This window comes from Pleurodeles waltl, chromosome 2_2, assembly GCF_031143425.1.
Source record: "Pleurodeles waltl isolate 20211129_DDA chromosome 2_2, aPleWal1.hap1.20221129, whole genome shotgun sequence".
Taxonomy (NCBI): domain Eukaryota; kingdom Metazoa; phylum Chordata; class Amphibia; order Caudata; family Salamandridae; genus Pleurodeles; species Pleurodeles waltl.
Window position 1 is genome coordinate 980,969,718 of NC_090439.1, and position 23,038 is coordinate 980,992,755.

Below are 23,038 nucleotides of genomic sequence, written 5' to 3' on the forward strand. Positions count from 1 at the left end.
ACAAACTACCACCCAACTCCTTTCTATATATAGTCTGTTGCATAGTTTCCTCATCAGTATATCCATCCAGACAGGACATACTCCAAATCTCACCACCTTCAAGAACTACCACTTTTTTTTTTACTGCAATAATCTTCCTTGGTCCCATAAATTTGGATACACCTTTGCAACATCATACTGTTTTTTTAACAAACACCATATCACCTACACACCAATTCTTCTGACTCGCACATTGTTTCTCATCAAATCTCCTCTTATATTTAGCTTGATTAGCAATCACACTGGTCCAAATGAACTTAGAACAACTTGGTGGTGTTGCATCATTCCTGGTTCCAAACCCACCATAATGGGTTGAGCTTCGACCCTGCCAACCTTCCTTTCAATACACGAAAAAGAGACATTCCAGTGATAGCATTTGGTACATTTTTTAGGAGCACTGTACTTTCAAGAGCTGTCTGTACGCTTGCCTTCACTAACTGATTAATTTTCTCAACTAAACCATTGGCTTGCAGAGCATACAGTGCAGGGTGCTAGTGGGAAATTGCCAAGCTTTTAAGGGAATTCTTCATTTCTAGTGAGGTGAACTGAACACCATTGTCAATAACTATCACCGTTGGAACACCTTCACAGGTGAACACATCAGTCAGAAATTCAATCACAGCCTTAGTAGTAATTGATTGTACCAACTAGTGGTGACCTACTGAGAAGTGTAGTCAACCAAAACAATAACAAATGTTTGATTGATTGATACAGTTTTAAATGGACCAACCAGTTGTAACCCTAGTTTGAACCAGGGTTCATCTGGAACCAGAAAAGGGGACAAAGGGACAGTCCGTACCACTTTAGACTTGTCATTACTGGTGCATTGTATACAATCCCTTACAATTGCTGAAGCAGGTGTCTTATCTAGAAATTATTAATTAGTGTTTATGTATTTTAAATAATTGAATTATGTAGAAAATGAAATAACGTAGAAAAATAATGCACACGTTTGAAAATGTGACCTCGGAGAATGGTCATCAGTGTTCACGAAATGTACTAATTAATGATTAATACTTAAATATTGAAAATGTATCAGATTAATGTAGTAATATGTCATATTTAGGGTTATGAAATATGCTCTAGCTTATTAATTATAGGCCTTAACTTAGCGAGTGTCTTGGCCTAGTTTTGCCAGGCCTCATGCAGAAGCTGTATTTCTTAGCGTTTAATAAAATACTGACAGAGTGAACCAAACTGTGAAAAGTCCATTGTCTTATTAAAAGTGCTTAACCAAAGCTTTCTGTGGGAACCGATGGACAGGAGATGATTTCCCTAGTACTGTTACGACTTGTGTGTAATGTGTGTGAGATGTACTTTCCCAGGACGCGAACAATGAAGACACTGACTGGAAATGAAGATGCAACAAATTTGTTACCTGACGAGCCGGATGATGAGGACATCGTAAAGTGGACCAATCAACTTCGTGTGAGGAGCAAAATATCAGAATTCATAGATTCGGTATAGAAATATTATTGAGTAGTGTATAAATGTACAATTGACTGACCAATGGGGAGCTAGGGGATAGCTTAGGTGACTTTGATATAACAACGTGACAGGAGAAAATCAGACAGATGAGACCAGAGATCTAGAGTGACTTTGGGAGAAGAAGAGATTCGAGAGTCTGTCATGGGCTCATACTCACTGACAGAGAGCCTGATGTTTTGCTGATCGATTGATGACTTGAGGACGAAGACTGATTCTGTTTGCTGACCCATACCATGGATAGGTAGATATGACAATGTGATTATATGTGTTTTTATGCCTTTTCTTTCTAGGTACTAATTGCGCTGTTTTGATAGTTTCCATAGCTATATTTTTAATTTGTGTTCTAAATTGTTTTGCATGAAGCTCAACATGCTAATGCTAATCTGGGTTAGATGAGGGTTTTCACATGATGACTGACAAATTACAGGGACACATGTTTGACGAGTTATCATGCTGAATTCTATGTATCACTTTTCGTTATTTCAGCTGACTCTGCTTTTGATTTGCACTGTTTCCTTAGAATGTGTTGGGATTCAAGCTTTAATTAGATTGCATTTCTTCCGTCACTTTGGTCAACCAGTATTGTTCTTATAGGTGTTTCATTTGATTTTGAGATTAATCTACATGACATTAGCTTTGTTAATATAAGGGAAATAAAAGTACTAAACTTATACTAAAGGTGTGGTTATTCATCGCTGAAAGGTCATGGTGTGTGATATTTACTGATTATTGTTTATTGATTATTGTTCATGTATTGGAGCTATGGCGAGAACATCTTAAACGAGTCAAAAGGTTCCCCGACCTATTTGCGTCCCCTTGTAAGATTACTTATTAAGGTCAGACGTGCTAACAGATATGGTAGCAGACTGATGGTTTGTCTCTTTAGGAGCTCGCCGTAGACGTTTGATACGGAGTGACAGGTGTTAACAAAATGACATTTGTAGAGAAAATTATGTTTCCTCAAGCCTAGAAATTACTTTCCCAGATCCTGGATCCTGCTAGTGGTGTTGGGTATGTTCTCGATGTTCTAGTGATAGAGTGAGAGAGATAGGTTGCGATTGCACAGCTTATTCAAATTTCAGGTGAATTGTGACATGTGGAGAATTTAGGGAATTTGTGTACTTCAAATTAAGTTTTAGTAGGACTGTGCGTACTCCACAGTATGAGAGTAGGGAAGTCATCGAACTTCACATGTGGTTGTTGATGTATGGACCCTGCGTGGTCTAAGACTCTCGAGTATATTGAAAAGTGTATGAGAAACTTTGTTATATGTTGTAATCTGTCTGGTTTAGTAGGTTGATCGGGCGTGGTCAACAAGTCAGTATGTGAGTTAAAGTGGGCGAAATTTAGACTGGGATTTGGCGAGTCTTATGTGCACCAGGACAGACCTGTGATCATTTGAGAGTAAGATTTGCGGGTCCAATTTTGCTTGCGGATCTGGGAGACCGAGAAAGAGGAATAGCTGCATGAGTGCAAGAGCCATCAGTGAAAATCCGTAAGGTTTCTGAAACGATTGTGTTACCTTTCTTGTAGTAAACCAGCAGATTTGTTTTTGTTTTTTGTTTTTTGTTTTTTGATTAGTGCTCGCAATACTTTGCATCGTTTTGAGTGGATTGGAGTTTGGGAGGACGAGCAGCAAGACTTCGTCAGCCGCAGTACGTGTGAGTGTGAAGTCATTGGAGCCGTGCTGGGATATTTTGGTTAGTGAGAAGGGTCGCGCATGGATTGGCAGCTGTCCGTGAGAGGCAATTGATTGAGAACGTGGGTGAAAGGAATCTTGGGAGTAAAAGTAATTTCCTGATTTGATTCAAATAAACAAAAGTAGAAAAGATGAAGTTTTTCAAGACATTGAAAAGTGCCCTAAGGGGAGATAAGTACATTAGAGCAACTGTAGGAGAGCCTACCCCGCCGGAGGGCACACCGGCTTACATTATAATGGAGAAGTGAGGTGTTGCCCCATGTCTTTGGTTAAAGCAATGGTGCAAGTTGACAGAGAGAAATGGGAGCTTAGCTTTTCCTGATAATGGGACGTTTAATTTGAGGATTTTGGAGCAATTGCGGATGGTGCTATATGAATCAAAGCCCCTTCCGAGACCAGCAAAGTTTGAGGCATTAGCAGCTTGGGAGCTGGTAGCTTGACAGCAACAGCAAATGAAATTCGAGAAAAGAATGAGAAGGGTAGAAAAGACTTTAGCGGATGCAAGACGGGATTGGGAAAAGAAGAAATGGAGGTCAGTGACTCTGCAGGATGTTAAGTTGTTTCCAGCGATTACTCAGGAGGATGGGATAGAAGGAAAGAAAGTGACTAGAAAGACTAATAGAAGCCCATCCGAGAGTTAGGAAACAGGAAGGTCTTCTGTAGTAGAGGAGGAATCAGATGATGAAGATCTTGTTACACAGATACTGAGAGACCGACCACCACTGTATATGGTGCATGAGAGTGGTCCGAGTACTAGTGTTGATTCAACAGCCCCAGCACAGGCAGCGGGGACAGGGAGTCCGGTACAGGTTAATGCCAATCTGATACCGGGTGCAGTGCAAAGTAGTCCTAATGTGTTGACTACTCCTATAGTTCAGACACAGCTACAGCTGCCACAGATACAGAGAATTTATTCTGATGTGTCTAATCTAGAGACGACTTCGAATTTAGTGGTGCCTACGGAGCAGATGGTTATGAGACAAATGTTGGTCCAGACTGAGCGGACTTCGATTTTGTTACCCCAAATGCAGCCACAGGTGATGCCGTGATTTATGCCATTGACAGGGACACAATCAGACTTGACTCCGGTAATGAATCAAAGTATGGGAGTCACTCTCCCATAGAATACAGGTGCTAGAGCAGCCCTGGATGCAATATCGCTGCTGATTACTGTTGGTCCACCGGTACCATTATTTGTGCAAAAGAAACCATTTATGAGTGAACAGGGAGCAATGTCTCAGAGTTTACTGAGGAGGGGACCAAGTGAACAAGTTCTGGTAGTCTCTTCGGTGGGTCAGACTTTTGATGCATCAAGATCATTGTTAGATCTCAGTTCACTTGCTGCACTACCAGATTCTGTGACTGACTGTGACTGAACCAAATGCAGGTCAGAGCTTGAAATTATTGACACCATAGACACCGCTTGCAGTGGTACAGCAGGTGCCACCGGTCCAAGCAAATAATATTTTGTTACAGGGACTGACAGCTCAGCAGTTGACTGAATGGTTAGACAAGCTGAATACCCTACAATATGCTTCTAAGGGCGAGGAGCAATTGAATTGTGTCAGATTAAACATGGAAGCAGGTGAACTAGTTGAGGGAACAATGGGGGTGAATAGATTGGAATCCTACACAGAAGCAGTTTTGAGATACTTATGCCAAAGGATTACAAGAGAAGTGGGCAAGGTGCATCAGATATGGGCAGATTTGGCAGAGAATCATGGCATAGAAATTGAGAAAACTGAGCATTTGAAGAGAAGTTACAGATTAGATTTTGTGGCAAAAGATTTTGAACACATGAAATCGGCCGGAATAAAGGCGCATCTCAAAGAATTACTGCAGAGTGCTCAGAGTGCTTAGGTTTGGGGAGCATTAAAGAAGTGGAAAGGCAGATGGGTAAAGAAAAGAGACAAGAGGAAAAGATATTGTGCAGATTTTGTGAAGCAGGGAGTGCTTGGAGAGGTGTTGAGCAGCCCATGTAACTCACCGATAATGGGTTTGAAGAAGCCCTGTGGTAGGGTTCGAATTGTTCAGGATTTGAGAAAAATCAATGCGATTGTGATCAAGTGCTGTCCCATAGTGCCTAATCGAGCTCTGATAATGTTCCAGATTCCATGTGATGCAGAGTGGTTTACAGGCATTGATTTGTCACAGGTGTTCTCTTCTGTCCCCCATCATGAGGATAGCCAATTTCTCTTTTGTTTCAAATATTTTGATAAGGCTTATTGCTGGTACAGGCTCCCTCGAGGGTACACAGAATCACCTTCCTTGTTCAACCAGATCTTGAAAATGAATTTGGAGTCATTAGAATTGCCTTTCCAGTCGACTCTGGTACAGTACATTCATTACTTATTGATTGCATCCAAGACTCAGGACGAGTGTAAGTATGACTCGATTGCCTTGTTGAACCATTTGGGAAAATATGGTCATAAAGTGTCACCACAGAAATTACAGCACTGCCAGAAGGTAGTAAAATATTTGGGTCACCAGATTGTAAAAGGGTTGAGGAAAATATCCAGGGAAAGGATAACAATGATAATACAGATACGTCCCCCGACTACACAGAGAGATGTCAGGATGTTCCTGGGAATGGTCGGCTATTGTCCCCAATGGATCCCAAGAAAAATTTCAAGACCATTGCAAAGTTGACCCATAAGGATGTTACAAATCCCATAGTGTTAGAACAGGATGAAATGAGAGCGTTCACTGATTTGAGAGAGAGTGTGTGCACAGCTCCAGCGTTGGGTATGCCTGACTACACGAAGCCTTTTGTATTGTTTTGTCATGAGCGTGATGCATGTTCATTGTCTGTCCTGACTCAGGTCCATGGAGGTGCTCATCACCCTGTAGCATATTTTTGAGCTACTTTGGACCCAATTGCAATAGCCTTACCAGGTTGTTTGCGTGCAGTTGCTGCAGTTGGTCAGTCTTTCACAGTGTGAAGGTGTGGTGATGGGATATCCCCTGACTGTAATGGTCCCTCACTCTATTGAAATTTTACTGACAAGGACGACAACCCAATACTTGAATAGTGCTAGGTTGACTAGGTATGAGATGAGTATTTTGGGAGCACCAAACGTGACACTGAAAAGATGTACAGTGCTGAACCCGGCAACTTTACTTCCAAGTGATACTACAGAAATTGAGAAAGAGAAAGATGTTGAACATGATTCTCTTGAAGTAACTGAGTTGTGCACAAAACCGAGACCTGAAATAAGAGATACACGATTGGAAGATGATGATCAAATTGTTTTTGTTGATGGTTCTTGTCTCACAGACAACACATGGACACTGAGATCAGGATATGCTGTAAGCACAATTACAGGTACCTTAGAAGATTCCTGGCTTCAAGGAGTGTATCCTGCCCAGGTAGTGGAACTGGTTGCTCTTACTAGGGCATGCCATGTTTCTGCTCGATTGAGAGTCACTGTTTACACAGATAGCCAATATGGATTCGGAATAGTTCATGATTTTGGTCAATTGTGGTCGCAGAGAGGTTTCTTGACCTCTTCCGGAACACCAGTGAGAAATGGGGAAAGAGTAAAGGAACTGTTATATGCAATTCAATTACCTGAAGAGATTACCATGGTAAAATGCAGTGCACATCTGAAGTTGCATGACTATGTGTCATTGAGGAATGGATATGCGGATCAGGTCGCAAGGTTTTGCGCATTGAACTGTATATCATTCAAGGGCAAGTGAGAATTGTTACCTGAAGAAGACACCACATGTACGAGTTATGCATTAATGGGGATTGACACTTTGGAAGAGTTAAAATCGTTGCAGAGTAATGTCGACTAGGAGGAGAAACGTTCATGGAGTAAAATGAAATGTGTTCAAAGACAGGATGAATTGTGGGTTTCTGAAAAGGGTCCGTTGGTTTTGCCAAACTGCCTGCTGTCTCAAGTGGCAAGATACTATCATGCTCAGGCACACATTGGGAGGGATGCCATGGTTTGCCAGTTCAAGATTGACTGGTTCAACCCCAGGTTTAGACAAGCTGCTGAAGCAGTATGCCATTGTTGTTTCATTTGTCACCAATTAAATGCGGGGAAAGGGACAGTGGTTAACTTGAGCCACACTGGATGAGCAGGAAGTCCATTCAGCAGAATGCAATTGGATTTTATTGAGATGCCTGTGTGTGGAGGTTTGAAATATGTGTTGGTGTTCATCTGAATCTTTAGTCATTGGATTGAAGCATACCCTACACAGAGAAATGATAGCCTCACAGTAGCGAAACTGCTGCTTAAGGAACTGATACTGCGTTTCGGGTTTTCGATCTCTTTAGAATCAGATAGGGGAAGTCACTTCAATAATGAAGTGATTAACTTACTATGTGCAGCACTGAACATTGAGCAGAAGTTGCATTGTATTTACCGCCTGAAGCATCAGGCTTGTCGCCCCATGAGATCCTCATGGGTGGAGCAATGAGATTGCCAGCAGTACCAGCCAATGCACTCGTCAACATTACAGATAATATGGTGTTGGATTACTGGAAGGCTCTGGCTGATGTAGTCCGCTCTTTCTCTTAGCAGGTGGAGGCCACCACACTGCTACCAATCCATGACCCAGAGTACAACCTGAGAGCCGGAGACTGGGTTGTTGTCCCAAAGCATGTGTGAAAGACGTGTTTGGAGCCACATTGGAAGGGATCGTATCAGGTGGTCCTACAACTACGACAGCTGTGAGTGTGCTGGGATTCCGAACTGGTTTCACACAAGTCACCTGAAGAAAGCTGCATGTCCACTGGATCATGAAGAAGTGTTGTTGAGAGTGCCAACAACAGTGAGGCTAATCACAACACCAGAAAAAGAAACAAGAGGAACTGAGACTGGATCTGAACTTGTTGAGGACAGTTCAGTTACTCGTGTGAGAGATGAGGGTGGAGACCTCCAGGGGAAGAACGCAGAACCTATCTCAACTGAAGCAGCAGGAGAACCTAATCTAGAGGGGGTTCTCCCAGAAGTAGATGATTCTGAAAGACAAAGAGAGCAATTGCCAGACCGAGAAGGGGAAGGAGTTGAGGTGGATCAAAGTCAAGGTGATCTGACTCCTCCTGAACCAGTTGCAGGTCCATCAAGAGAAAACACCACAGAGAAAGACAAGGGTTAGAGTTCAATCTTGAAGAGAATACTGACAGAAGGTTCACTGAAAGGAGATAAGTGGGCGAAATCGCAAGTGGAAAAAAGGAAAGAGGTGGTGGTTGAACCAACAATAGAGGAAGAAGTAGATACCACGAGAAAAGAGGAACTAAGTGAAGGAGAGCTAAATAGTGATGAAAAGAAAGAGAATAGCAAGTCGAAGATACGGAGGTCCTGAATGGGCATATGCAACTTCAAATGAATGGCAACAAGAGTTCATGTCTTTTTTTTTTGATAGGGAAGTTTCAGGTCAATATTTTGAGGTGACGTGAAGAAAGTTGAGGTACTGAACTGTTGAAACAATCTGAGAAATATTTTTGGGAAAGAGACTGTTGAAAGTAACCGAAAAAGACATTGATAACCTGATTGACTTTTTGAAAACCTGGTTTTGACAAGCTGCTAACCGATTTTGACAAGGAAGAAGGATTCCTGGAATTGAAACTGAACTGCTGAAAGAACTGTCTATTTTAGATTTTTGCTGCAAGTTGTTATATGTTATTTCTGCTTTCTGATTCTTTACAGATCATGGCTGATGTAGATAAACAGGTTAGAGATGCTAGACGTTGTAAATATATGAGCATTAGTTTGGCAATTATGTGTGGGATATTGTTTATAGTATTGATTGTGGGTATGTCTGCTCTTAATGCGAAAGGAGGCAACCATACTTCTGCTTTCGAGACTACTACACTAATGGCTGTAGAGAAATTTAAGATGGATGAGAAGTATTTGCATGATTATACTAATGCGCAAGGAGAACTTTCTTCTAATGTCTTCTATCGCTTATTTAGTGAGCATGTTGAGATGATGGATGCAAGGGATTGTCTTGTGTGCACGCAGCTTCCTTCGTCAATCGAGGAAGGAGTCACCTATCATAGGATACCGTTAACTTATGGAATAAGTTGTAGTCTGCTACTAACAAGGTTCTATAACCAGGAATATATTCAATATTTCTATTCTAACCATGGTGTGTTTTCATTTGTCCCTATCATTAGGTATCTGAGTAGAGTAGCTAAGGATAATGACACAGGCCATCATTATGACTTTGGCGGTAAATCCCACTTACCGCCATGCCGACTGCTGCCAACATAACGCTGCAGCAGCAGATAACCGCCATCCATATTATGACACACACATACCAATCCATTACTATACAGCCACACATACAAGTCCGCGAGCCCAAAGGTCAGTGATAAACTGGCGGTATCAAAACCCACACCGCTACGCCAACAGAACAACGCCTATCACATTATGACCCACGAATAACCGCAGCAGACATTCAATGGCGGTAAATCATTGGCGGTACATACCGCCGCGCACACACACATACAAAACATTGGACAATTCAAACTACACACACCTGACACCCATATACACACCACACCCACACACCCACACCACTATAAAACACCCACCCACACACCCACATTACCCACAACCCCTTACTATTACAAACAATTGCCAACAGAGAAAGATACACCACCCCAAAACAAGGGATGACATCAGGAAGAGGTAGAATAACCTATGGGGGGAAGGTATGTTCCATTGCAGATCGACACCAGCTCGCAGTACAGAGGACTGGCAGTGGACCCCCACCTCCTCCCCCACAACTAACAACATGGGAGGAGCAAGTCTTGGCAATCATGCATCCTGACGGCCTGGCAGGAGTAGGAGGAGGACTGTACTCTGGTAAGTCAACTCTCTATTACTAACACCCCCCCTGCCTGCATGCCATAACATACCTGCACCCTCACCCTCACTCCCATTACTCCACCACCTCACACACACCCCACCATCACAACCCACTCATTCCAATACCAAGCCCTGCATGCAACACAAATGCATGGATACCCATCACAGATTTGCATGGACACTTATCACCACTGCATGCACACTGGAGAGAATCACCTAGCCCACCAAATAACAGCTCACACAAGGCAAATCTTCCAGGGCAATAACAACCATAGAGGGCAACACACCCATGCACAATATGTCACACACAATAACATTGCAATTACATCCCCACAGGTATCTGGGCCAATGTCACCGGTGAAGAGGTGCCAGCAACATCCATTCCCCCCACAGAAGAGGCCCACAGTGATGACAGCAGCTCTAGTTGCCTGGATATGGATGACCAACCTGGCCCATCAGGGATCTCCTGACAGTCGGTTACCCAGGCACAGTCTCACGCCACCACAGAGCCTCCCTCCTCAGGAAACACCACCACAGCACCCACCGAGCGGGCCCATACCTCTGTCCCCAGAACACGTCAATCAGCAGTGTGTCCACCACTACATGGACTCCAGGGCACCCCAAAAACACAGGACTATCAGGGACCTGGGGTCAGTGGCAGTGGGCACGCGGTTCAGGGGACAGAGGCACAGGACAACAGGGAAGCTGGGAGGACTGCTGTGCGACAGGGAGAGGACAGGCCCAGGGAACCGACTTTCCAGGAGGCACTCACTGCGATCCTGGGAGAATACCAACATTCCCAGGATACGATGGGCCAGATACTGGACAAGTTGCAGGAGAACATGCGGCTGTAGCAGGGACAGTACCTGGGGATCAGGGAGGACTTGAAGGACATCAACACAACCCTGGTCTCCATTGCAGGGGTGCTGGCAGACATGGCCAACACTATGAGGAAGGCAGTGGCACACTACCGGGCCCCTGACACTAGCCAAACAGCCGAACAGCCCTCCACCTCCGCTGCCGCTAGTGGATAAGAGGCCCTGCCACAGGAACAACAGGCCACCAGCACCCCTCCCCTGCAGAAGGAGAACCACCCTGCAAACGTTCCCTGTGATCCAGGCAGAAGCCAGAGACTATTGCCAAGACCCCCGCCAGGAAAATAAGACTCTCCTGATTGTCACTCTTGTGTCCCACTCAGTCACCCTGTCCACCTTGAACTGCCATTGCTCCCCTTCCTATCCCCCCTTGGACAATGCACATGTGATACAAATAGACTGGACTCTATCCTATCCTGGACTTTCCTCCATAATCACCCCAGCCCATTGCACTTCCCCCTCTACTTTTTAGCACTTAAATAAACACCCTTTGAAAAAATACAAGTATGAAGTATGCCAAATGATTTAAGTGTGTATTCGCTTAACAAGGTTTAAACATTGCAATTCAACTGTACAGTAATGTATACATAGGAAAGACCTGTAGTTGGCTGCAGTGAACACACCAGGTGGGGCACCAACATTTGCAAAAAGAGTTGCCAAAGGGTACAGTGAGTGGCCATAGAAGTGGGAAATAACAGCCTGCCAGTGACAATGTCAAACACAAAACTGTCAATTAAATGTGAAGTTACACTGTCTTACCTGTGTGTCATTGGAAGTATTGACGAATAATTGCACTTCTGTTGTCCTCATCTTCATCCTCTGCCTCCTCATCTTTACTGTCCACAGGGTCCACTGCTACCACACGGCCATCTCCAGCCTCCTTCATCTGCAGAAAAGGCACCTGGCGACGCAAGGCAAGGTTGTGCAACATACAGCATGCCACAATGGTCTGGCAGACCTTCTTCGGTGAGTAGCACAGGGATCCACCTCCCTCCCAGCTGCAACTCCACTCCCACCTGCATGAACTACATCCTCATCCACTACCACCATCACCAGCACACCTAACAGTACACGCCTCTCACTGGCAGTCACCACCCCCACATCCATACACATGTCCCCTGTGTCCTCTCCCACTGTGTCTGTGCCCCTCCTCCCAAAGTACACAAACGCAAGCACCCACCCACCCAACAGCCATCCACCTCACAACAGCATCCAGCCTATGTATCTGCACCCAAACACAGCAGACAGACACCTCCTACCACCACTCCCTCTTCCTCCACTCCCAAACCATCTCCCTCTTCCCACCCCAATGTCCCTAAGAAGCTTTTCCTCTCCACCATTGATCTCTTCCCTACCCCTCCCCCTCACGTCTGCCCAGGGCGGTCAAAACCCAGGCAAGCACCTCAGCCACCCAGTCCACGGGCACAGTAGTGTCCCCAACTACTCCGGGTGGCCAGAAGGACAGGGTGCCAGCCCCAAGTGCATCAAGGAAGGGCAAGGGGTCAGCCCCAGCTGCAGGACGAAAGGGCAAGGAGGCAGCCCCAGCTGCAGGATGGAAGGTCAAGGAGGCAGCCCCAGCTGCAGGATGGAAGGGCAAGGAGGCAGCCCCAGCTGCAGGAAGGAGGAGCAAGGAGCCTGCAACAGCGGGCAGTAGAGACAAGGGGCCTGGTGCAGGGACTTAGTCGGAGGCCCCACCACCAACCAGGGTGGTGCAGCCGACCGAGGCTGCAGGGGATGGGCTGGAGCCTCCCCCCACCACTTCCAGCACCACCACCAGCACCACTGCCAGCAGCAGCAGCCCCAGTGGGCAGCCGCCCGAAGCTGCAGGGGATGGGCTGGAGCCTTCCCCCATCACTGCCAGCACCGCCACCAGCAGCAGCAGCCCCAGTGGGCAGCCGTCAAAGGCTGCAGGGGATGGGCTGGAGCCTCCCACCACCACTGCCACCATTGTCACCAGCACCACTGCCAGCACCGCCACCAGCACCGCCACCAGCAGCAGTAGCCCCAGTGGGCAGCTGTCCAAGGCTGCAGGGGATGGGCTGGAGCCTCCCCCCACCACTACCAGCTCCACCAGCAGCACCACCACTGAGCAGCCGTCACTGCTGGTGGGCAGTGTGTATTCCTGTATCATGGACTGTTGTGCGGTCTGGACCCTGCAAATCCTGTGGATCTGACACCCACCTGAGAGACTAGGACCTTGCACTCCCAAGATCTGAATCACAGGGCACAATGCCCCCTCCAGAACCAGTGGAGAAGACATCCACTCACTCCAGCCTCCACAGGATGAAGCTCACTGGGCACAATGCCCCCCAGAACCAGTGGAGATGCCATCCACTCACCCCATCCTCCACAGCATGAAGCTCACTGGGCACAATGCCCCCTCCAGAACCAGTGGAGTAGCCATCCACTCACCCCATCCTCCCCAGGATGAAGCTCACTGGGCACAATGCCCCCTCCAGGACTAGTGGAGAAGCCATCCACTCACCCCATCCTCCCCAGGAGGAAGTTCATTGGGCACAATTCCCCCTCCAGAACCAGTGGAAGAAGCCATCCTCTTGAGAGACTGTGGCCTTGCACTCCACGGGATCGAGCACAGGGCATGTTGCCCCCTCAGAGCTAGTGGGCAAGTCACCCACTTGAGAGACTGTGGCCTTGCGCTCCCCAGGACCAAGAACAGGGTATGTTGCCCCGTCCAGAGCCAGTGGGCAAGTCACCCACTTGAGAGACTGTTTCCTTGCACTCCCTAGGACAGAGTAAAGAGCATTTTGCCCCCTTCAGGACCAGTGGCGTTGTAACATCTTCTGGCTGAGGTGCCCCTCCCATTCCCCGTCCCCCTGAGGTGCCTGGCTATTTTTGACCTGTTGCCCCTGCAGTGTTCTCTCCATGTTGTTGCAGAAGTGAGGTGGGGCCTTGGACTATGTGATGTGGCCCTGTGGCCCATGGACATTGAGGACTGGGCAGTGTCCCTACATTTGTAAATATGTATATACTTGTTGATTTGGATGTGCGTATTTATACTATTTTATCCTATTACACTCACTTTAATCAATTCATTTTGTCCTTGCATTGTTCCAGAGGGTTAAGGGGTGAATATGTAATGTTAGTGCATCTGCTTGTGTGTATGGTGTTGGGGGATGGGGGTGTTGCGTGTTGCGTGTGTGTATGTCACTCTCTTATTTCTCCCCACTCCTCTGTGTGCTAGGTAGCAGAACTCACCGTGGTCGTCTTCGCCGGCGTTGGTGTTCGTACTGGAGCAGAACATAGAAGGGCATGGAGAACACATGCAACTCGGGCTCCATGGTGGCGTGGTTCTTCCTTGAGTCTCTAAAGGTGAGTCGTTTCTCTTCTGTGCAGTGTTTCCGCCAGGCTTTTGATGTTGTTGGTACCACCCCGGAAAATGTGGCGGATTGGTGTGGTATAATACAGCGGTGGTAACTGCCTGGCTGTAGGCGGTTACCACCGTGGTGCCTGTTGATTTCGCCCTGGCAGTCGGTGTGTTAATGTGGCTGTCTGTCTGAGCGGTTTCCGCCGTGGTCATAATTTCATATTTATTACCGCCGGCCTGTTGGCGGTATTACTGCCACTAAATCACAGAGCACCAGGGTTGTAATAAGGGCCATAGTGTTAGTTACAGAATTCTTTAAACCTACTTTGACGTTTGGTATAGCTTATGCGCATAAAAACAACCTAACATGCTTGCTTACATCTTTAGAGAAGAGATTCTTAGATCAAACCGATGACAGGAGAAAGGCGCTAAAAGAGAAATTAGAAAAAGGCTTTGAGAAAAGGATTTACAAGAATCATTATACTTTCACTGCAATTAAAACACAAGGGAAATTAGCTTTAGATGCACTACACGTAGGGAAGCTTTATGTATATTGGTCAGAATCGCACACTGACACTTTATTTGTGGATACGAGTGAATGTAGGCATGTGTTTTTATTTCAGAGTAAATGGACATTTATGTTTAATGGGCAGGACCCTGCGATTCCGAGGATATATAGTATTTGTGGACTTAATACTTATTACCATCTTCCAAGAGGATAGTATGGGACATGTTATTTGGGGATAGTTTTCCCAAAGATTTATCAGATGGAGGATTTGAAAAAGTTTCCAAAAATGATTGAATTACATCATAAGAGATGAAGGAGGGAGTCCTCTTCTGCGATAGTGTGAGATATTTGGTGCGGTGATTCCTTCAGTGGGAGTCATGCTGAATTTGATCAAGATTCGTAAGTTGTCTACTTTTGTGGATAACATGCTGACACATTTTTCAGGGGCTATACTCCTGATAGATACTGAATTATCTGCGGATAGAGCTATGACTCTTAAAAATCATCTTGCCTTAGACATTCTTTTAGCGAAGGATGGCGGAGTCTGTAAAACGATTAATTATAGACATTGTTGCTCGTATATTCCTACCAATAGTAAAGAGATAAGAGTTTTACTTACTAACCTGACTAATGCAAGTAGTGATTTGAAGGAATTGAAAGAATTGAAAGAACAAAGTGTTTGGGAAAAGATTGGTAAGAGGTTTCCTTCTGTGGGAATTGGCTCAGTAGCATTTGGAATGGGGTACTATTGAAAATAATACAGAGAATACTAATTGTCGTGGGTTGTTTATTAGGAATATGGGGATTTTGCAAGTTATGTAAAAAGATTCAATGGAAACAGTCTAAGAATAATCAAAGGAGGGAAGAAAAGAAAAGGGAAAGAATTTTTAGGGAAAATTCAAGGAGAAGACAACATTTTGAAGAAATCGAATTGTAAAAGTTTGTGGGTGGTAATTGATGTGATTATACATTTAGTCATCAGAGGAGGGATTGCTGAAGCAGGTGTCTTAACTAGAAATTATTGAGTGTTTATGTATTTTAAATAATTGGATTATGTAGAAAATGAAATAACGTAGAAAAATAATGCACACGTTTGAAAATGTGACCTCAGAGAATGGCCATCAGTGTTCACGAAATGTACTAATTAATGATTAATACTTATGAAATATTGAAAATGTATTAGATTAATGTAATAATATCTCATATTTAGGTTTATGAAATATGCTCTAGCTTATTAATTATAGGCCTTAAATTAGCAAGTGTCTTGGCCTAGTTTTACCTGGCCTCATGCAGAAGCTGTATTTCTTAGTGTTCAATAAAATGCTGACAGAATGAACTAAACTGTGAACAGTCCTTTGTCTTATTGAAAGTGCTTAACCAAATCTTTCTGTTGGAACCGACGGACAGGAGATGATGTCCTAGTAATGTAACGACTTGTGTGTAATGTGTGTGAGATGTACTTTCCCAGGACGTGAACAAGGAAGACACTGACTGGAGATGAAGATGCAACAAATTTGGTACCTGACAAGCCAGATGATGAGGACATTGTAAAGTGGACCAATCAACTTCGTGAGAGGAGCGAAATATTAGAATTAATTGATTTGGTATAAAAATGTTATTGGGTCGTGTATAAACGTATGATTGACTGACCAATGGGGGAAATAGGGGATAGTTTAGGTGACTTTGATATAACAACGTGACTCGAGAAAATCAGACAGACAATGAGACCAGAAATCTAGAGTGACTTTTGGAGAAGAAGAGATTCGAGTTTCTGTCGTTGGGCTCATACTCACTGACTGAGAGCCTGATGTTTTGCTGATCGATTGATGATCTGAGGATGAAGATTTCTGCTTGCTGACCCATACCGTGGATAGGTAGATATGACAATGTGACTGAATTTGCGTTTTTATGCCTTTTCTTTCCAGGTACCAACTGCACTGTTTTGATAGTTTCCATAGCTAGATGTTTTTTTCTAAATTTGTGTTCTAAATTGTTTTTCATGAAGCCCAACATGCTGATGCTAATCTGGGTTAGATAAGGGTATTTACATGACGACTGACGAATTACAGGGACAAATGTTTAACAAGTTATCGTGCTGATTTCTATGTATCACATATCGTTATTGCAGCTGACTCTGCTTTTGATTTGCACCGTTGCCTTAGAATGTATTGTGATTCAAGCTTTGATTAGATTGCGTTTCTTCTGCCGCTTTGGTCATCCAGTATTGTTCTTATATGTTTTTCATTTGATTTTGAGATTAATCTACATGACTTTAGCATTGTTAATATAAGAGAAATAAAAGTACTAAACTTATACTAAAGGTGTGGTTATTCATGGCTGAAAAGTCATGGTGCATGATATTTACTGACTCCATTGATTATTGATTGTTGTGTATTGATTATTGTTCATGTTTTGGAGCTATGGCGAGAACATCTTAAAGGAGTCAAAAGGTTCATCGACCTATTTGCGTCCCCTTGTAAGTTTACTTATTAATGTCAGATGCGCTAACACAATCGCCTCCACTTGTTTGTCTAAACCTGGCCACCAATTACACTCTCTGATACTGGCTCTGGTAAGATTTCTACCCAAATGTCCTTCATTGGCTAAATTGGTACATCTTTCACACAACCCTACTGGTGGAACTCATCTACTACCCCCATATAAATTTCCATTTATAATGCTCAGTTCATCTTTAACACACCAAAATGCGTTTGTGCCTTCCTAACAATTGTTCAAACAAGGCCACCCCTGAACCACATAACCTAAAACCAAATTGCGAATAGAGTCCTTATCACATTCTTTGTCCCATTCCTCTTTGTCAATAGCAGATTCTTTTACCCATAATATGGAAATTTGTTAATCCAGAATTCAATCTGCTACTGACGACCTGGACAGGAAATCAGATGGAATATTTATTTTCCCCGGATGATATTCCACCAGAAAGTTGAAATCCATCAAACCTTCTACCCAACGTTTAATCCATGGAGTAGTATTCTCAGCACTACGGTGTTGTGTAGCCATTTTAGTTATAGCTCCATGAACGTTATTTTAACATACTAGGCCTGCCGCTGTGCACTTTAACCTAGATATATTTTATTCGGCTTTGCTTTATTATTATTACAATAGCCACTTTTACAGTCTTGTTTTCTTTTCTCCCTATCTAACTATTTTTGCCTAGGCCAGCGCTCTATTCTCAAACAAGACATTTTTGCTCACTCTGTGCTTCTTCCAAGGCTTTAGTAAGATAGGTTGCCAGTGAACGTGGTGTAGAGTTTTGTCTCTGGCATTCATAGAAAACACACACCCTTACGTGGGAACATTTTCTCACAACATCAGCTGTTTTATTCTAAAAACACTGCCCTGTCCCTTACACGTTAGAGGGAGATTCAAGCCAGAGAACCAAGACTGTATGCTGATTCCTGAACACTTCGCTACATCTGCTTATGCAGACTTCAGGCCTTTGCTCAGGTATGGGGGGTGATGTCTTCCCAGGGGAACCTGAAGTGCAAAATTAGAGCTTAACACGCTTTGCTCTATTGTAGTCTAGGTAGGAATTAGTCCATTAATTCTAGTGACAAGTGTTATTTCTATGCTTTACTCTCCTTGTCACAATTTTAATCTTGTCATGCTGTATCGTCCTGGTTACTGCAGACACTGCTTTGTTATCTAAGATGCAGTCGTTTCATTAAAGCATTATTGGAACATATACTGCCTCTTTGTTTATCATTGTGTATGTGAGACTAATGTAACCAAGAGAAACAGATGAGACCTGAGTGACCACGGTTTCCCTTTGAACTCAATTATGTCATGGGCTCGGCTGCCCAATCATCCTGCACTTGGGTGGAGATGAGGCACTTCTAGTTAGCTGGAGTGAAACCCGGATTGGAGCGACAGGTGTCACCTGTAGTGGGTCAGACTCAGTCTCCCACACTGAGGTGATTCTGCCACTCAAAATCCAGAGGTCTCATTAGAATAATGAGAGCATACTTGACAACGGCAAGTAAACATCTGCACAAGAGGCCTATGATCACTCCTAAGTATGAATGGCAAACCCCAAAAATAATATCTAAAATGATTTATAGCCCAAGAGCAAACCAGTACTTCACATTCTACTACTCAATACCGCTCCTCTGACCCCTTAAGAGAACGTGACGCAAAAGCCACTACCTTCTCTCCACCATCCACCACTTGTGATAAACTGCACCAAGTCCTTTTAAACTAACATCCGTGGACAATAATGTTTTCTGTCTCACATCAAAATGGCCTAAAGTGGGCATACCACCAATATAGTTTTTCACTGTATTGAACACCACCTCACACTCCTGGGACCATTCAAACTTTGCACCCTTCTTCAAAATCATTCTCAAAGGCTGAACCACACTTGCAAAGTTCTCAAGGAACTTCAAGAAATATTCAGCAAGTCCAAGGAATGATTGTACTTGATCCTTATCAGCAGGTGTTGGCACAGACAAAATCGATTTAGCCAACTCTAATTTAGGCTTAATAACATCTCCAGAGATTGTGTGTCCTAGATATGAAACAGTATCAACTTTAAATTTACATTTCTCCCTCTTTAACGTCAATCCATTGTCCTTCAACCTCTTAAGCACCGCCCTTAAAGTGTCATCATACTTGATAGTATTTTCACCATCAACAAGTATATCATTCTGGTAAGACAATACACAATCAAGACCCTTAAGGACTTCCTTCATCACCCTTTGAAAACATGCAGCAGCGGAAGCTAACCCAAAAAGCATTCTAATAAATCTAAATGCCCCCAAAGGAGTAACAAACATAGTAAGGTGCCTTGAATCCTCATGAAGCTAAATTTGATGATACGCCGCTGATAAGTCCATCACACTGAACACTTTTACTCCAGTTAGCATAGTCGAAGTCTCATTGATATTAGGTAAGGGTTGGCGAGCTACCCATATACACTGGTTGAGATCCCTAAGGTCAACACACAATCTTATTTTTGATCCATTACCTTTAGGAGCCAAACCTATAGGGGCCAACCACTCCAAAGCTTCAATTTCCTCAATGACTCCCAGTTCCAAAAGTTTGTTGAGTTCTACTTGTAGCGGGTCTAACATTAAATGAGGTACATTTCTCACTTTGTATACAGCTAGTTTAACATTGGACTTCAAAATAATCTTATGTTTGAAATTTTCGAATAAACCAAGCTTATGACTAAAAACTTCTGTAAAGTCATTTAAAATGTCAACATCATCACTCCATAGCATATATTCATTTTACATAATCCTCAAAGTGTTTAGGACATATCCTCTTCCTCATTCTTCTTTGCAATCCACCATTCTCACACAAACTACCACCCAACTCCTTTCTATATATAGTCTGTTGCATAGTTTCCTCATTAGTAGATCCAGCCAGTCGGAACATACTCCAAACCTCTCACAATCCACTCACAAAAGTTCTTACAACAAGTGGATTGTTTAATGCTTCCCCACGCATAGCATGGTTATCTATAAAGCTCTTAGACTATAAGTATAATATACAATATGTTCCAGGAGAAAAAAACATTATTGCAGATTTTTTGAGCAGGTTACCTATACGGACACAAGGCACAACCTGGGTGAGAAGGGAGGTGAGAGTGTGGTAGAAATTATGAAAGGGGTTCAAGGAATTTCAAATGAGGAATTGTCCACCACCACGAAGAAAGATCACATTTTATCAAAGGTACATTCTTTGATTGTAGATGGTTGGCCCAACAAGAATGATCTGGAAGGAAATTAACATATATTTTGGGAATTAAAACAAGAATTGTCCATAGAAAATAATGTGGTACTGCACAGGGGCAGGCTTGTACCACAGGAAATCTTAGAGACAAATTGTTAGATATTTGCAATGAATGACATTTGGTAAGCTCTAAAATAAGTAAAATAATTATATTGGTGGCCTGCAATTGAGGTGGCTGTTGAGAGGAAGGTGAGGAATTGCATGTTATGCAATGAATCACAAAATAATCTATTGACATTTAAGCCACCCTTGTATCCCATCCTCGTCGCCAACTGACGCAGTGTTATTTTCTTTAGAAAAACTTCTTTTTTGGCATCCACCTAATAAACAATAATAGAGGAAGTGCCACACCATCAGCTGCAATGCTCCTCTCTTCACTTCTCACTTCTCTGCCCCAACTGTCCTTTTTCTAATCGTTCCCATCTCACATTCCACCCGTCACATAATTAATTAAAGAAACAAAAACATCAGATAAAACTATAACATGTTCCTATTTGAAAATGTTTAGATATGTGTTAGACTTGAACTAAATGCTACAAAATCAGTTGGCTTTACTGTAAGCACTATTCAAAAGCCTTTTCAAAGAGCATCTATTTATCATTTATCAAATTAAAATACGACAAATTAACTTAAATGAATTTGGGAAAATATCACTTACATCTCGCATTGATTAATTCTAAATTTAGAGGCTTACTATACAGAGTTTGGAAGATAACTTTGAATAATATACACTTCCTCTGGACCATGAAAACAATGTTATTTTTTTATGTCAGGCTCATTACACTAATAGCAAGAAAAAGGTTTCAGTTTCTAAGTAAGAAGTAAAGCCTTTGTATTATGAAACACTGTGTTAAACATTCATAACTAAATAACTGCCTTCAATCAGAGATTTACAGGTTAACTAGGCAGACAATCAGAAGTAAAAAACATTCAAGACTTCTTACATTTGGTACCTGATCCACAGAACAACGAAGAATCTGCTGACATGCAGGTGGTTGGTTCTGTTCTAGACCTCAAGATTCTTGACTCTGGCTGTTCTTGAACCAATGGATAATGTAGAATGAACATTTGCGTATGTGGTTAAGTTCTAAAATGTGGTGAACTACATCTGAGATACCCTCATGGCATTACCACAATGATAAGGTATGTCTGAACATTCCACTACCATAGCCTTCATCCTGATATCCACCTGCTGTTAATTCGAGGTCAAAGAGAAACCTAAAGGTTACCTCAGCTATAACACAGTGAGAAAAAGAACCAGAGTGGTGAATTCTTGAACTCAGATGTTTCTATGTCAGTTACCTCATTAGCAGTACAAACATTTAAGGCTGGTTAATCAAGCCCAAACTAGTACAAAACTGGTGCAACTGTTATTGCAGCTCTTGTCTTTGCTGAGGTTACTGTGGTAAAAAAAAAACAGTCAGTATTGGCTTTTCATCAATTTACTATTGTACTGATTATGTTCTAACAGTTGTACAGTGGTATTGTTTTTCAGGTTTTCTTCTCTTTTATATTGTCATATTGTGTGTAATTTTCATCGTCTAACAGCATTTAAAATGTTTCAACAAACATATTAATGAAAAGGTAGCTCTTAGAAGAGCCAGTGCATTTTAAAGAAACTTGGTAATGCTGGTGACAAAACAGCATGTATAAAAACACTTTCTAGATTTTGCACAAACAAATCAATTCCATTGTCAATAAGATGGGCACCATCTCTGTGGAACAAATCTGGATTGTGAAGTCCGTACTTTACCTATAAACACTGCCAAATTGTCAATCCCCTGAATGGGCAGGCCTGGTTCAATTTATGTTCCTTTTTATTTTTTTTAAGTCATAACCCAACATTGGAAGTGAAACTACATGATTAATCTTTGGGTTGAGTTTATGGTCACTTCCAATGTTGGGTTGTGAGGATAAAAACATAAAAAAGCTTTGGGATACATAAGTAAAGAGATTAGATTTTGTGTAGTTCAAAACCAAAATGTAAACCTGCAATATATCCAAGATTATAACTGTCTAGTCGATAAGTAATTACTTTTGGAAGAGAGATGATTGTTCATGTCCTGTAATATAAGTACACTGCTCTCCATCACATACTTTAAAATCGTAATCCTTTTCAACTACCTCTGGCAAAATGAATACTGCTCACCCCAGAACACTCAGGAATCCCCCCAAAATGTTGACCTCATTAGACCTATATGAAGAAATTTTCACTGCTGCAGGAAATACTGAAAGTAGTTGAAAACTAAAGTCTCTGAAAATATGGAAGATCCACAGACCCAAGCAGTTAATAATGACTGGATAAAAAAAACCTTGCAGTTATTTCAAGATGTCAAATTACAATATTTACTACTGGATAATTTAATTAATAGTATTAAGTAATTAATAGCATTATAATAACGAAGAAAGACTGACATGGATTCTGAAAAATGTTTACCTAATGCTACTTAAAGTACAAATGTCAGTAAAATGTCAAAGTTAGAAAATATGTTTCAAATAGAACAATCAAACTAACGA